Source organism: Larimichthys crocea, chromosome VI, assembly GCF_000972845.2.
Source record: "Larimichthys crocea isolate SSNF chromosome VI, L_crocea_2.0, whole genome shotgun sequence".
Lineage (NCBI taxonomy): Eukaryota > Metazoa > Chordata > Actinopteri > Sciaenidae > Larimichthys > Larimichthys crocea.
Window position 1 is genome coordinate 15903572 of NC_040016.1, and position 10775 is coordinate 15914346.

Here is a 10775-nt window from a genome sequence, read left to right on the forward strand (position 1 = left end):
TGACACATGTACAAAGCATTTGGAAATGTGATGAAAGCAATGATAAATGCCATTCTGTTGTGAGAAACTGCAAGATAGTTTGGGGATTTGTCCATGTTGTTATGAGAATGTCATCTCAGTTTCAAGAAATGAGCCAAACCAATGGAGAAAAACTGTAATAGCAACATGTTTTGTGTCTTGTAAGGTGCATTGACAATATTTCCTCACTGTGTTTAACATATATGCTGTTGCAAATAAGGAGTATATCAACGTCCAAAGATCTTTTGATCGACACCCCTGTGACTTCACAATACACTCCTCATGTCCACTCCTACTCTGCTCTGCTCTGCTCCTCTCACAGTGCTAATCTGTGATTTATACTGGACTGTTCACCTACACGTCCTCAGGCTTTTGGAAATACATCTGGCAACCTGAAAAACAACCTCTAGAGGAAATGTCCCAATGTGGCAGCTTTTATTCTGGTTCATCTACCTCTGGCGTGCACAGAGTCATGCCTCTTCACTCTTGCTTGGGTGTTAGAGACCTGGCATGAATCTCCTATACAGGGATCCTAGACAGGGACAATCCTCTTGTCCATCTGGCATTTGAAGCAGAGTGTACTTTTCAGCTGAATGGAAAAACGACTCTTTCTTTGTATAAAAACAAAATTGAAAAAGGAAAAAAAGAAAAATCTTTTTGATCAAAAGGCCCTTAGAAATCCAACTGTGTCCATTTGACTAACACATAAAAACTCAGGACATCTGAATGGCTTTGAACCCTACAGCTAGCATAATTCCATGCATGGCCTGAGGTTCCAGAAAATCCAAGTATCATACAGCACATCTGATACTTCCCATGGTAGATTCAGCTTGCAGGTAAACCAACACAAAAAATGCACCTCTAATATACAGAATTCCCTTTTGTAAGAGCTTTTGAGGAAACATACTGTTGTATGTTATCAGGAATTTAATTAATTCATGTCTATGAAACACATGAAAAGCATTCAGATGGTTCAGAAAACAGTGTCAGGTGCCAGAAATCACAAAGTTGCCCTGTCGGCCACATCAAGACAATTAAAGAATCAACCTGCTGTCAACTTAAATAGCAGGAATTACATGATTTATGCCACAGTGAGACATGGAAAAGGTTTCTGCTGGTGTTCAAAGACTAAGAAAGCAGAGAGAAGTTCTCACATCAATGCACTGACGACATATGGTTTAAACTGCTATTGCCATTTTAATAAATAGTTTAGAGCCAAAATATCTATAAAGCTGCCAGGTGTTATAAACCATTCAGACCACTTAAGTTGACTGGAACAATAAAACTATAGTCCTCTAGCTGTTGAAGCAGAACCTAGTGAAGCATCTTTAAGTTTCTATGCACCTCTTCTCAGAACAAACAAGGTCTGACATCTGCCCCAACTCTAATAACTCAAGACTAAAAACTTTTCTGGGTACCACTGCTTTTTATTAAATTTGGGCCTATTTTTATTTTGCTTTTTTGCTCTCACTTTCCTGTACTGTTTTTAGCTAACAGGATAACCACTACACGCTACACAATACAGTAATACAGATAGAATAAGTACATTACTATTTATTTTTGCCAAATTAGTATTTAGATTTCAGGTTTTGACAAAACCTAATCCTACACCTGATACCCAACATATATATAGATAGAAACTCATGAATTAAATCTCTGTTTTTGCGTCTGCCTGAAATACACATTTTCAGGGCAGCACCCATAAACTGAAATAACTGAACAGCACACCTCAGCTGCAGCAAACAGGGGGAGACAGAGAGCCTTGTGACCATTTATCACCACTAATAGGTCATAGTTTACAACCTGACATTGGGCATACATCATCGGTCAGACACAGGGAACAGAGGAAAAAGGTGGAAAAGACACGGGTACAGTAGGAGTCTGGTGAGCTTAGAATATGTGATGTCAGCCGCAAGACACAAGAATGTCTAAGAAGAACTGGCACACTTCTCTCCTGTTTTACAAGATGTCCTAACAAGGATTGGAAACCAAATTGGACAGATCTGGATGAAGTCTACACCCACTTACTTGAGAAAGAGCTTAAACACATGTGGCCCACAGTCAATCTCTTCCTGGAGCAAACCCTGGGGAGTTTGGTGCTCTGCTTTCTCACCTTTTTTGCCTCTGGTATTGTTCAGTTCTTTCCATGTCTTTTCTCTATTTACAATATATATATATATATATATATATATATATTACATGTCTCCTGAACTTCATCTTTTCATCACGCAATGCAAATCTGAGATAAACTCTACAACTGAATGTGTCTGCTAGCCCAAACATTTTAAATTACTTCAAAACTGCCTGTTTGACTGCAACCTTCAGATGAAAGATCACAGAGGGATCTGTCATAGCAGGAGACCTTTTTTCCATCCTGTGGATTACAGATTCTCTGTGTTGATGATTGGCTGAGCCCAACTCGTATTGACATCCAGGCAGGTGCCTGCCTGTCATTAAGGTTTAATAAGACTCACCACATAGTTCCTCATTAATAGCTGCCCACAGGGCACACTCAGGACCTTTGCATAGAAAGGGGTGAGAGCAAGTGAGCAACAGAGAAGAGAGGCTGGAGTGACTTTAAAAGAGGGAGACAGGACTTTCATATGGCCCTACTGATAGAATACTAATAAAGCTGGACACGTGCGTAAGTGCACACACACACACACACACACACACACACTATATTTGTAAGCCTATACTGTACTTGCGCTCCACTACTCTGAGCAGCAATCCTCTGCCTGTGAAATTCAGATTCAAACGCCAACCAATTACTTCAATTCAAAGGAAAGAGTTTGAGACTCTCAGTCTAAATATTTGAGCTGAGGGAGCAAGTGGAGTTTTGGGAGTAAACACATTCTCTGTGTAGGCCTGATAATGTCAGGAGTATGTATGTGTGTGTTTGTGTGTGTGTGTGTGTGTGTGTGTGTATCGTGCAAGCACAGGACTGAGGACTTAGAAATAACTCAAACACTAAATCAAAGGAAAGAGTTGTAAATCTACCCTCTAGATACTCTCTAACTGCTGAACTCCAAAAAACATCAACTGCACAGATCCTGAAGCAAGCAGAACCAAAACTATTTTTGTGCATCGTGTTCATGAATCTGCAATGTTGGGTCGTTTTTTTTTTATTTTTTAATCTAAAGACCCCCTCAAAACCAAATCTGATTGTTAACCAACTCCACGCTTTCTTTGTTGTTCCAGCATGAACAATTTGTTCGTCCTTTAATACAAAATTCCTCAACACTCACCTTATGTAACCTCCAATATAAAACTGAGCTGTTACTGCGTTACTGGGGAAGCTTTTTGGTGATGTGCACTGCGAAAAACCATCTCTGATTGTGGGGTGAAGGGGAGTGTTTTAGGTGTAAACACAGCATAGGCATTAGACTTGAAGGGGAAGCACTTAAAAGGCTCTCCTGTTTAGACTGTCAGAGACCCGTGAAGGGTAAAAACATGTTAGGCAGCTGGAGTGCAATAAAGACAATTGAAGGTATGCTCATGTCCTGTTGACATACTGATGGGTATGAGTTTTTTCTTTTTTTTTTTCATCAGAAGTGGCTGTGTTTCTGTTTTGCATGAGAGCTGGTGTTTTACGGACACAGTCTGGGGAATCACTCCCTTAAATAAGTCAGCAAGGGGGAAAAATAGAGCGAGTTGGGCAAACATGCAAAGGTGAAGATAAAAGACAGCACATGCACTCAAAGTCCTGAATGCTACTGGATTCCCTGCCATCAAATTGGCCTCCTTTTGTTTCATAGGCTGATTTTATGTCTATGTTGTTGCTTCTAAGCCCAGTTTTGGTCCCCACTTGCCTGGTTCTAGTTCTGGTTATAGAACCCTGCATGTGCCAAAACCTCCAGCCTGTAGCCTGGTCCGACCATGGCCGAAGACCAACACTAATGTCACTTTGATTCATGCAGAAACACACACTCACACACACACACATGCAATTAAGAGGCAAATTTATTACAGGCCTCAAACATAACCACTGCACAGTGCCACCAACAATCATGGCCACAAATATTAATACAGACACTCAGAGAAGCATAAGTATGCAGTAGAGAATACCAAGCCACGTGATCTAGCACAAATAAGTAAAGAGAGATTTACAGCCTACTTTAGAACAACGTTTCTCTTGGCCAATTGGCTAATGTTAATAAAATATAACAAAAACTGTTGAATGACGTATGATGGGCATCATCATGCACCACTGAAGGTTTCAGGGATGTCTTCCTCTTCTTCAGCATCCTCCCTGCTTGGCTGAGAATGTGTTTTCTGCTACTGCAGCATGCCAGTATTCTTAGCACAAGATGGGTGGGTCTTGCAGTTTGTCTGTCACAGCTCTCTTGTTTGCTGCCAGTCAGGATGTCTGACAGAATCACAACTGGGATCACCTTTATTACTTACTTATTAAACATTTATTTTGCGATGTGTTCGCTGCAGGTATTAAACTAAAAATTCTCACTCCAAGCACTGCCAGATCATCATTCAGCTGCCTTTGTATTACATATGCAAAGGAGAGACATCAGTCATAGCTGTCTCCATGGCTTTGTAGTTTCTACTGTAGCTTAGCACACATGTCCTTGACAGACTTGAGCATGACAAATACGGGGTAATACATACATTTTTCCTATTTGCAGAACAGTCTTGGATTTTTGGCCTGCCAGACCACGTTGTTTCACGTACTGGACTACTTTTCTGACAGCCGGTGAAGTTGCACAAAGCTCTGGGATGGTTTCTGACAGCTCAGTGATGTCCAAGGCATGTCGGAGGGCCGTGTTGTAGATGTGATCATGACATTCCAAGTGCAGCTAAGTTTGCAATGCAATGCAACAATGTTTGAACCTTGGTCTGTTACCCACACCACCTTACATTATCATTACAGAGGAATCAAACTTGAGAACTGGCACGAGCTGTTTCTGCAATCCCTTGTAGATATTTTCAGCTGTATTGACATCGTCATGAGGTAACAAGGCATGACAACAAGTGGTCAGTACATTCATCTAAAACATGAAATCTGACATTATAAAGTAACGTGACGTCTTCTGGATGCCTAAACTACTCTGTCTATAAATGTCATATTCAGTGCATCTGCAGCATAAGATATTTGTCAATTTATTGTTAGTCTACAAGTAAGGCAATGCATTTACAGTTTAGTGGTCTGTTGTGTCTAGTGAGTCATACAGTCATATCCTCTAAATTACCATAGTAATGATCAGAATGCAGCTACTTTCCTCACAAAGCTCCTGTGCTAGAGGTGTGAACACCAACACACTGACATTGCCCTTGTGCTCTAAGCCCAAAGTCAAGACAGAGTCAGCCAATAGGACCACTGAGCCTAAACACCAAATACAGTTGGTAAAAGGTAAGGTATTACCAAGGTAATATGCTGCGAGATTTGGGAGTTTGCATGTTTGTTTGGTTGAAAAAAAAAAGTCTATCCTATCACCACTAGTGTATCTTTGGTCCTCATTGTCTACCTCAACCTCACACTAAGTAATAAACCCACCTACATGTTCCAAAACAGCTATTTTACACACCCATGAGGTGGTATGGCAGACTCTACTCTACTATCTATGTTTTTTACAACCTAATGGCCACATCTGTTGTTGCTTGAGTTACAAGATGCTTACAAAGCAGTGTTGGCTCAGTGAGTCTACGCTGTATACATAGAATGTGACATGCAATAGACAGCATCACACACAGTACAAACAGGAGTACATAGCACTGCATGAGAAGAAATCTTGGCATATTCTAGGCTGATGCATTTTTGTTTTCAATCTCCCGACCTCCCTTCTTTTCGGGGGCTAAAAAAAAATCCTGACAGGGGGATATTACATGGTTTTGAAAGAAACAAATAAATGTCTGTAAATAAATAAACTGCCCAGAGACTTTTTTTAATGCATGGGGTCTTAGTTTATTCAGAACACGAACAATAGATGTAACACTGTCAGAGGGAGTTGAGACTAGAGCAACGGAGTGTGTGGGCGTGTGTGAATGACAAACCAGAAAGTGCTTGTTTTTTAAAATGTCCTCTCCGTCTCAAAAACTGAGTAAAATATAGTGCAATGCCAGTTCTGCTGAAAACATATGGACTTCACATTTTGAAGCTGGAGCAGAGGAGAGAAATGTCATGCACATAGCTCACCTGAAAAGGCCAATGCTGTTTCACTGCACATTTCTTCAGATCAGACCTTCACGAGACCGCCATTATTTCAACAAAAAGCCCTTTTGACAGTATTACAGAGTGTTCCTTCTTAACCTTGCACTCACTGGCGAAATATTTAGACTTGTTATGCAGCTTTATTCTATGCTCTGCCTGGATTTATCTTTCAAATACCATTGTGATGTTATTTATTCTTCAATTTATTTAGTTATTATATTTAATTATAGAAAAGGTTGTATGGGGGGGAAAAAAAAGAACAAATTCAAATCTCTCCATTAAATCTGTAGCCACGCAGTGAGAACCTTTCAATCGATATTTTCTTCCCTCTGTCAGTTCCAGGCGAGTGAGCATGGTAGTGGCATACTATTCTGTTATTACAAAAACAAATCAGTCAGCAGAATTAATTTTCTTGAAAAATATGAGTCTGGCTAAAGGGAATTAATAACCATCGCAGGGCATGTAGATGCTGGATTTTCATCACTTTTCCCCAGCCATTTCTACATGTGTGCTTTGATGGTGGCTGGCTGTTGTTTATCATACGACATGTCTGTTCAGTAGGCATTACAATGAGGCTTGAATATGCTAACATAAATTCACTTGGAAGCATGCAACCAGAGGAAAATATTTAAGCAGGAATTTTATATTGCATATTCACCACATGAAAGACAATTTCCTCTTGCATTGTCATTTCACTTCCACAATCTATTTTGTAGGATTGTGTGTACATGTGTACTATAAACCGTTTATGTGCTTTATCAAGATGAATGTCTTTATCTGTCCTTTATCTACAAAGACAAGGGGTGATCAAACATGGAGCTGTGTTGTGTATAGAGAGATGAAAAGCTTGTATGCTCTTCGGGGTGCAGTGGTGGTGCTGAGAGAGACTGGAGAGCTGTGGTTTTAAAGTATCTGGAATGGCACACACAAAGTGCAAAGTGTTTGGTTAGGAAAACATTTTAACCATTGACAGAAGCTGTCCTCCTCCATGTTCAAAATTGCCTGGGGTCTAATACTAAATCTTTATTTATTCAGCTGACAAGCGCTTAGTTTTGCCTTGGAAACAAATCATTTGGGATGTTCAGTGTTTCAGGTGACAATAACTGTAAATATTCAGCACTGTTTTATTTGCTTTAGTTTATGCACAACGTGACATAACCTTGAACTAATTTTAATCCTTAACCAATTTCCTACTTGATAACTAAACTTGACACCAGGTCTAAAATGAACTTCGACCAACACATAAGCCCTTCTTTCACAGTATCATGTTTCAGTGATAAAACACAAGACCAAGTTGATTTTTTATCTGTGGACAGCTTTGATTAAAAGAGGAGGTAACTGGACCTGAAACCTTATTTAACTTATTTCGTAAATAGCTGAATTTATTATATATATATATAAAAATAGGGTAATTATTTTCCTAAAGCAGCTAGGCATTGCAGTTTTCAGAAAACGTTACTCAGAGAGATGTGTCGAGGGCTATTTTGAGCTGCGTATTAATCTCTTGAAGGAACATGTCACCAAGTGCAACAGTATGGCATATTTATGTTTATTTAATAGTTTCTGACAACGACAGAGGGAAAGAAGAGTACGCTATATTAGGCTAAAACTGCACAGGAACGATCTAAAGGGCTCTGTTCATGTGTGACATGTGTGAAGTACAGAATATTACAAGTGTTATTTTTTAAATCTGATCCGGACTAATGCGCATAAAGCATGAGTATTACATACGATTACTGCATGTATCTGAAAAATGATCTGGATACGTATCCTTAAAATGGGGAGCAATGGAGACAAGTGACTGAAACCAAAAGGGCTGCACTTGTAATTTCCTACACTGTGTTCAATGGAAGTAGAATAATCTATCTAATGGGTCTTATCCTATCTATAGGGAAAGTAATTGAGGTCAGATAGTATAGAGCAGTCAACATTTCCACTTCTGCAAGTGTCCTCTTTTTCTAACTTCAAGCACTGACTATCAGACTATGAAACACAGAGTAGAAAGTACTGTACCTGAGGTCAAAAACATTAACAGAATGGGACTATTACTATGCAAGCTGCATAGGTAACTAATGTTTAGGCTTCAGGGATACTACAGGGCTTTCTGATTAAATGTGCTCATGCGTTCTGGCCCTATTTCCATCATACAAATGAGGATTTAGTTAATAAGAATGCAATGCCATGCTCTTGCTGATACTGTGGATAGTGTGACTGGGACAACAGCAAATTTGCATTCAGGAGCGGCAGATGTTGTCACATGCTTAACTTCACTTAATCATCTCTGCAGAGTCATGCAAAAATGTTCCTTATGTCTAGATCAACCAATGACACCTACTGTCCCCCAAAAAACAAACGCACACACACTTTCCTCTCTTACTCATGGGATTTATTTGTCTCTCGTGTCTTTCACTATAGCTGTTACACATTTCCTGAATCCAGACACCTAACTGGAGAAAGATTTAATGACTGCATTTACATACATGCAGGCTGTATTGATCTGCCTCAGATCCTTTGCAGTCAGCAGATTCTGAATCACCACCATCAACATTAATGTCATAACATGCCAGTTTTAGAGACAGGCCTGTAATGGCACCACAAACAACTTTAATAGCACACTTAGCTTTTAGCTATTGTGCATACAAAACAACCTGCTCACATGGCTTTATGTGTGAATTGTATATAGTGTTCTTATTTCTTTTGTTAAGCTTGATGTACTGGACCTAATTTACAAATTGCATACTGATTATGGAAAAGAATATGTCAACTGTTATCAGTCAATATTATTATTTTTTTTTTTTATTATTGTTTCTTTTGAAGTTAAATTTCTTTTCTAACCCTATTAAAAATTTAAATATGTTATGGAGCCAAGCTCCCTTTAAAGCATCTGAAAATCAAATTAATCACCACTATGTGAGAATTAGTGTTTATGGCTAAGCCAATAGAGGTGAACCATGTCTGTAATTGCTATATACGTATAATACTGCAGCATGACTCGTTGGAAGTGAAATGTGAAAACTGCCTCGCCATCATTTTCTCCCATATATGTGATTTCATGCAAATGTTCTAAACCTTTGGAAAATAGCTCTGTTTTTTAAATGACTTTTTATGCCACATTTCACTATTAGAGATAGGAGAAGACTAGTGCCTTAAGGGCATTAGCACCCCATAAAGGCTCAAAGGTAGGAAATCTTGTATATGCAAAATATGTAATGCCAATGTACTGTATATTTATGTTGGGAGGTGGGGCTGTTTTTGTTTAGTTTTTATTGTTTATGCATACCGCAAGAACACAACACACAAAAAAAAGTGACAGAGGGGTGTTAACTAGCAAATAAAAACATATTTTCTTATGTATATTTTCTCTGATATCTAACCAGAATGTTCCCAATTTGTGGCAGGGTTTTAAAAACTGAATCTATCACAGCGGGTGAGTTGGGGCACTCAAAGAATCAAACAGTTGCATTTGTTAGAGAACAATGTCCCTTTTATGGAGGAGAAAATAACAATTAAGAAGGAGAACTGCTGATGGTCATACTAAAAAAAAGTAATACAAAATATGAAAAATTTTTTGTAATTTGGTGTACCAAAAACATTGCATTGAATTAAGCTCCATTGTATTGGAATAATGGCAAAGAAGACTCAAAAGCATTGCAAATGTGGTTAAATGGGGAAATCTCATTTATTTTGTGAATTGAGTGACCGGACCCATTAACAATGCTCAGGGTCAGTATACTGACATGTTGTGTTTAAAAAAAACAAAACAAGCAAAATCAGTTGTAGAGTTTTAAAAAAATGTCCAAAAATAACACATTACCCTCCAATTTTCTCTCTTTCTCTCTTGTATTTGTTATACCCATCTCTCTTGGGATTTTCTTGTGCAGTGTGGCTGTTTAGTCAGTTCAACCGGTCAGCAGCACACATTTTAAAAAATCTCTCCATCTCTCCTGAAGTCAATCTATCAGGTTGTCCGCTCATGTCAGGCTGTCGTGTGGCAGAGAACTTGTGAATGACTGATCGCCGTCTGAGGTGCGCAGAGAGCGAGGTGCTGCCAAGACAGACCCCTTCGTGGTAAAGGCAGTATCGTGCATGTCAATCAGAGCTCTCCATGACCTTGTGTCAAATCAAATGGCTCCGCTGCTGTTACACAGAGGACAAGCTGTGAAGACCCTTTCACCACAGCGGTCAGTAAGGAGTAGTTTTTTTTCCTACAATAGATTACAGCCAGAAGAAAGGGCTCCATTTTCTTTTAACACACATCGTCTTACACATTCAAAATATATCTTATTCCATCCACAGCTTAAACACACCCGTACCTATACTCATTTATTTGGTCGTCAATTATATATTTAAATTATTGCTTTAGGGTACTAGCCTGATAGCCATAATTAGCTGTCATAACCACACATTTAACTGCTCCCTGTACACAGCCTGTGTCTGTAAGAACAATTTAGCTTTAAGCAGCACAATAATTGCCTAGACAAATGTTTTATTTGCTGCACTATATTTAGTTTTGACCACATATTTTTTCAATGTATGGACAAGATGGCATTAGTGTGTATAACTACTGCTATCACAGGTACAGCATGACTTTACA